This window comes from Sinocyclocheilus rhinocerous, unplaced genomic scaffold, assembly GCF_001515625.1.
Source record: "Sinocyclocheilus rhinocerous isolate Xijiao unplaced genomic scaffold, SAMN03320098_v1.1 scaffold562, whole genome shotgun sequence".
Classification (NCBI taxonomy): Eukaryota; Metazoa; Chordata; class Actinopteri; order Cypriniformes; family Cyprinidae; genus Sinocyclocheilus; species Sinocyclocheilus rhinocerous.
The window spans coordinates 170115-176709 of record NW_015641608.1 but is presented as its reverse complement, the minus strand read 5'-3'; the positions used below and the strand labels follow the sequence as shown (position 1 = coordinate 176709).

Here is a 6595-nt window from a genome sequence, read left to right as displayed (position 1 = left end):
AAAAACGAAATATCTCCCTTTGGAGTGGACTTTAAGATTTGTAACTTTCTAGATCTTTTTTATGCCCAAACATACACACTACACACTGACTAAAATTAAAAAAGTGAAAAAGCATAATAGGACCCCTTTAAGCCCTGTGTGTCCCTGTTTCTAGCGTCCGCTCTTATATGTCATTCTGTTCGAATGTCTCTCCATGTTTCCCGTGTTCCCAGCTTTGCCTTCATTAAAACCTGTTGGAATTTGCATCACTCCTCATCTCCTCGCTCCTTCGTTCCCGTGCTCCTTGTGTGAACTGTGACACTATTATAGTATTTGTTAATATTTTAAATTATATTTACATTTTTCAGTTTTCTTTTCATTTTAGTTTTAATGTTAATTTTATTTTGTGCTTTTAGAATTTTCATTACTTTATTTAAAGGGGTCATAAGATGCTGCTAAAAAGAACATTATTTTGTGTATTTGGTGTAATGAAATGTGTTTATGCGGTTTAAAGTAAAAAAAACACATTATTTTCCACATACTGTACAACATTGTTTCTCCTCTATGCCCCACCTTTTTGTGAGGTAGAAATGTGTGGGCGTGTTAGAACGAGCCGTTTTAGATAGGTGTGGCTGACTCTGAACTTTTATAAAGAATATCTCTGGATTTGAGACTTTAGTCTTTGCAACTTTACAGATCTTCTTTATGCACCAAGAGCTTGTAACACTCCAAAGAGAAAGGAAAAATTGAAATCGCATCATATGACCCCTTTAAAATTTCTAATTTTCAGTTTGAGTAATTTTAGTACTCCAACATAAACTTATTTTAGTTAGTTGCAAAGGCAACATTTCTAATTTTTGTTTAAGTTTTTCATCTAACATTTACATTTTATTTAACATCAGCTTCATTTTCATTATTAACTTTTTAAAATAGTTTTAGTTAACAATAACAATATCGTTACGAACCTTGTGCCACATGAGAGCACTATAAGAGCACTTGGCTTTTAGTTGTAGTGTTTATCTTCCTTTGTGAAAGAGAGATGCGTTTCCTATCAGATTGCTTTGTCACAAACAGACCATCTCCGTCTCTCATCCTCGTGATCAATCAATGAATATTTCATATGCCATGTGAAGTAACACATTATTTATTGACAGGGTCTGTTGCATAATCTCTAACCCAAAACACAGCATTTTCTGCACGTTTCTCATGCTACACCAACATAAAGTCAGTAATCAACATGAAAGGTGTCACTGATATCATTTACAGCACTATATTTAGTCATCAAGCAGAATCCATATCATTGTATATATCAGATTGGCCTGTTTGATATTATATGGCTTGACACTTCCAGATTAGCCTTACTTTTTGATACAGGCAGTGTCCTAATGTGTTTCTGATGGGACAACTATACGATCAGCCAGTAAGACTGATTTTTCATAGATCATTCAATTTCATCCTAGTGAGAGACTAGTCTGAGTCTGTTCACACTGGGTTTAATGATAGACTGAGTATGTCCTTATTATAAGTGCGGGTTAGACACAAACTGACACATGCTAATCCTCTGATACCGTCAGACCAGCCCCAGGACAGTATGATTTTTCGGCTCTAGTGCACTTATGCCCCCAAAGCCCATCTTGCCTCTGGGTATTTTGCTCCTCTATTACTGTAGCCATCAGTCAACCTGTTCTGAACCACCTGAACCCATTTCTTCACCCAGCACCACTGGCACATACCTGTATACTCAAAATATACACCTAAACCTGAAGAAGAAAATATCAGGTTAGTATTATATGTCTCGTTAAAGGGGTCATATGATGCGATTTCATTTTTTCCTTTCTCTTTAGAGTGTTACAAGCTCTTGGTGCATAAAGAAGATCTGTAAAGTTGCAAAGACTAAAGTCTCAAATCCAAAGAGATATTCTTTATAAAAGTTAAGAGTTAGCCACACCTACCTAAAACGGCTCGTTCGAACACGCCCCCACATATCTACCTCACTATGTGGGAAGATTTGCATAACGCCGCCCAAATGTTCACGCAAAGAAAGAAGGCGTAACTTTTATTCTCGCTTGTAGTATTGTTGCCGCTGCCGCCATGTACTGAAGACGCTGTGTGCTTCGTTGTGAAAGCGAAGCTACTTTGTTTGGTCTTCCAAAAGAGGACGATATCCGCTTCGTTATGCCTAGAGCTGATCTGTGCTGGTCGCTGAGGGAATACATCAACTTAGTGCTGTGGATCGCCAGCACATTTTATGGAGGACTGTTTACTGATCCTGGGAGAGTTACGTTAGACTAAAATGCCGGCAGTTCTGACTCACGTAAGTACGTTTTCTTTTATCATTTACCACTGATGATTCAAACGCGAGTTTTGGGCAGTGTGGATTAACGTTAGCACTTGTTGTTTGTCATTTCTCTGATCACAAATGCAGACAGGGTTTTATGTTTACGCGGCGCAATGCAACGCAACGCGTAAAAAGACAGTATAAGTCTTTATAATCAGTAATTATGTCCCCACTGGATGCAACAAATGCCTCGTTTGTAATGGGTTTTAATGTTTATGTCTCGTCGCTCCGGCCGGACACGGCATCAACAGTATGGTGAGGGGCGTAACATTTCCGTCTCACGCTTGAGGTATTCGGCCAATCACAACGCACTGAATAGCTGGCCAATCACAGCACACCTCGCTTTTTCAGACCGATGAGCTTTGTAAAAATCGACGCGTTTCAGAAGGCGGGGCATAGAGGAGAAACAATAATGTACAGTATGTGGAAAATAATGTGTTTTTTTAACTTTAAACCGCATAAACACATTTCATTACACCAAATACACAAAATAATGTTCTTTTTAGCAGCATCATATGACCCCTTTAAAGATATATCTAACATAACATGTTGTGTGCCACCTGTTTTTCAAAGCAAACCAAACTGTATTCCAATTATCAAATTGTTTTAATGCTACAATCACAAAACCAGACTGATATGATTTCAGTTAGAATAAACTTTTCTGAAACTGAATTTTTAAAATGCCTGTAAACTTTACTGAAATAGTAATTTGGTAACAAATTAGGTGCAGAATGAGCAAAATTTCAGCACAAGTTTGTGGGCATTGTGCAGTCAAAGTCACTTTCAAAACAAGCTGTTTTGCCGACCCACTTAGAAATCTGTAAATGTGACCACACCTTTACATTTTACCTCTTCAACCGTAGTACGGCAACCAAATTTTGTTTATAGTTCAGTCTAGTCTGGTTTACCCACCAACCGTGCCTGCTTCCATATTACATGGACACTTTAAAACAGAACAGAAAAATACAACAACAAAAATCAGTAACTATTTTTCCATCCACATATTTTAAGCAAATTTGGGGATACTGAATACAAATGCTAGATGGAAACTCCAAGATGTGCATAAAATCTTAAGATGCACTTAAAAACAATGCGTTCAGTTGAGGTGGTCTGCCTCGACCCAGATTCCACTTCACAATATATGTTTGATCATGCTCATTTCCCAAAATGGCTTAAGGGTAGTAAACTGTATAAAATGTTTGAACTTAGGATGTTCTGGGTTCATTCCGACTCTGTTGAAACCAAGGTACTAGTACTACATGTACTTTGTCACTGCTATGCTGCAGTATACATCTTCATCGAGATCTTCAACGTCCTCATCACTTTTTCTTACAATTTGTTTATGCTGATAACAAAACATGCATATAAACTACAATGCAAACACATTTGCTGAAAAAGTTCCTCACTGCACAACAACAAAAATGCAACTTTGCCTCAACAGATCATGTGACTGGACAACTGGACAAACCAGTGCACTAATCTCATTGCACACCAACTCAAACGGTGTTTTAATAATTCTGAAATACCTGAGGAAAAGTCCATCATCAAAACGAGTTTGTTCCTTCCAAAACTGTCTCACAAGATCATGTTTCCAAACATCAGGCATCCGCCTCCAAATGCAAGACATGGCAGTGTCTGTTATTGCATGCGTCACGTGCGCACTCTAAGGCACAAGTCATTTATTATGTAGGAAAAAGAGCCACAGGCTTCCCTGTTTGCAGCAACTTTAATTTTTATTATTGATACTTTGCACCAGTTTCCCAGCAAGTGACGGTTTTGTTCATGGGATGGAAATGGTGCTTATTCGTAAATGTTTTATGAGATATTCTCATTTCCGACATAAGTTAAATTCGCAACTTTGGATGGAGCTATTGGCAGTGCTCTCATGGTACAGTCCAGTGATCAATTGGCATGTACTGTAGGCATTTCAAATATAACTCTCACCACTGAATATGTTCACAAAAGAAAAACAGAATATTTTCACAAAAGAAAAACTTCTCACCTTCTGGAGCTGCAGTGTTTCACCACCTCCTGGAGGCCCAGCAGATCCATCAGTTGTGAGCTGTGATGACGAGCACATCATGGGCAACAGAAGTGATGTCTGACTTATGGGGGCAGCTAAGGGAAAAGAAGCACGGTCGAGAGATAGTCCTATGAGGATAAAATACAAACAAACAAGGTTATTTAGATATCTTCTTTGTCATTTAGAGATTTAATGAATATTATATTACATAACATTTTGGCCATGGAGATTTATGGCAGCATCTGCCTTGATGCATCGGAGTCATCTGTTTAAATAAGCCTTAATTTATTTTATGCAAAATGAAGTGTTGTTTGACCCATGAAAACAGACAAAGCAATCGAGGTAGTTAAAAGCAATCTAGATTTTCCATGAATCATACTAGACAACCTTATTAATTAGGTACTATAAAAAGATACATTTTTAATAGGAAACTAGAAGAATACTCTGCAGACAGATACCATTAAATCAGTGGCATGCGGTGGTCTTGTGAAATGAGTTGGCCCCTCTCTGCATTTGGGTGTTGATTTACATGTTTCTTGTGTATGTAACTTAACTCCATTTGATGTTTTCACAGTTAACCTGTTAAATGCATTGAATCAGCATTTAGCTTGTTACAAAATCAACAAGAAACTAATATTATAATATTTTGTACAGGTATGTTTACATTACAGTTTGTTTCAACTGCTTACACACATTTTCAAAACTTTGCCTCTTTTTTTCAAAACTTTACACACAAATCCAAGAACTGCACACACAAAATGCAAAATGCCTCACATCTCTTGCAAAATGAAGCACTGCATTCAAAATATCACAAACACATCTCAAAAGCAAACATTTGCAAACACCTTTGCCATAATATTAATTCCTGTTAGATTTTTTGTGTGCTACATAGAGAATTGCGTGTTGTGTTTTGCAAAAAGTGTTTTATGAAATTGAAAACTGAGTCAAAGGCGGAGAATTAGTGTATAGTTTTGCAGATTTGGTGTGTGGTTCTGCTGTTTGAGTGTCAAGTATCAGAAATTGTGTGACAAGTAAAGATTTTGTGTGTAAGCAGTTGAAAAAAAACTGTTACATACTGTTTATTACAATTAATTCAAAATCTTAACATGCTTTTAAAGTATTATGTTAATGTTTCAAAAGTTAAAAGTTAAAAGTGCATCTGCAATAATATTTGATACTATTAATTGTAGTTATTGATATTATTATCAATTCACCTTGTTGTTGACCTCTTGATCCACCAATCGTTGTTATATAACGCAAATGTCATAAAGATTTTGTCTTTTCGATTCAGGTCAGGGATGTTAGAATTACGTGATGACGCCATTACGGGATGTCGTAAATTCAACCGCGTTAAATCTCGAATCAGTTCATTAAAATGAACCACTCGAAAGAATCGGCTCGCGGAAATGAATCAGACTTATCACTCGTTCGCTTCTATTGACACGGTTCAGCCTGTCACTTGAGTCAAAAGAGATGTTATTCTGTAACCGATAGTGTTGCTGTTAGACAATAAATTACAATTAATCATTTAACATGTTAATTTTTTTTCGTTTTAGTTTTTAACTGTATAGAATAGATGATTGTTGTCATCTATTTTTATAAGAACCCTCTAGACTGCATTGCCACAAAAACCCTTGAGTATGAGAATAAAAATGCATAGTCCAGACAGAGATTTATCAATCCAGAGAGAGATGCAGGGGGTTATCTCTCTTGACCTGTTGCTTTACCTTAAAACCTCCCCTTTCCTGTATTACGGAAGTGTTTTTGTCTTTCTGTTTTGGACATCCTGTTTGATTCCCACTCCCAACAGTTTCAGGGTACCTATGCATTGTTTTAGAAAGAACTGCACAGCTTTGTATTCAAATAGACAAGCATGAGATAGATTAATCAAAATTGGTTGCCTGTTGCTGCTTATGCTGATTTTGCCGGGGGTCTCGTCAGGATACAGAGAGCAGGCGTTTGTCACAGTAGGGTACACATGAAGACTCATTGTGCATGAATATGAGGCAGATGTTTATCAGTAGTCTCCAAAACGACAGAAAACATCAGTTGGTAGTTACTGTGCTGCCATAATGCACTCACTCACACATCTCATATAGTATGACAAGTTAATATGCGTATTGAAAATCAATGCTGCTGCAATATTGCTTGCTTATAGTTAAAAAACCCTTGGTTTGGAGATGTGTTACATATTGGTTAAAAGTTTGGAATAATAATTTTTTTTTATGTTTTTGAAAAAAATAAAGTCTTAAAGG

General features: G+C 36.8%; 1 long non-coding RNA gene across 1 annotated transcript in view; it reads right to left on the bottom strand.

Annotated features, from left to right (window-relative positions):
- Positions 1-5646, bottom strand: part of LOC107755237 (uncharacterized) — a 69972-nt gene extending 64326 nt beyond the window's left edge. The window contains exons 1-2 of the long non-coding RNA XR_001641671.1: positions 5555-5646; positions 4320-4468 (exon numbers count right to left, since the gene is read on the bottom strand). This is a non-coding gene — a long non-coding RNA (uncharacterized LOC107755237). The remainder of the gene's footprint in view (positions 1-4319; positions 4469-5554) is intronic.
- Positions 5647-6595: the final 949 nt, after the last annotated feature.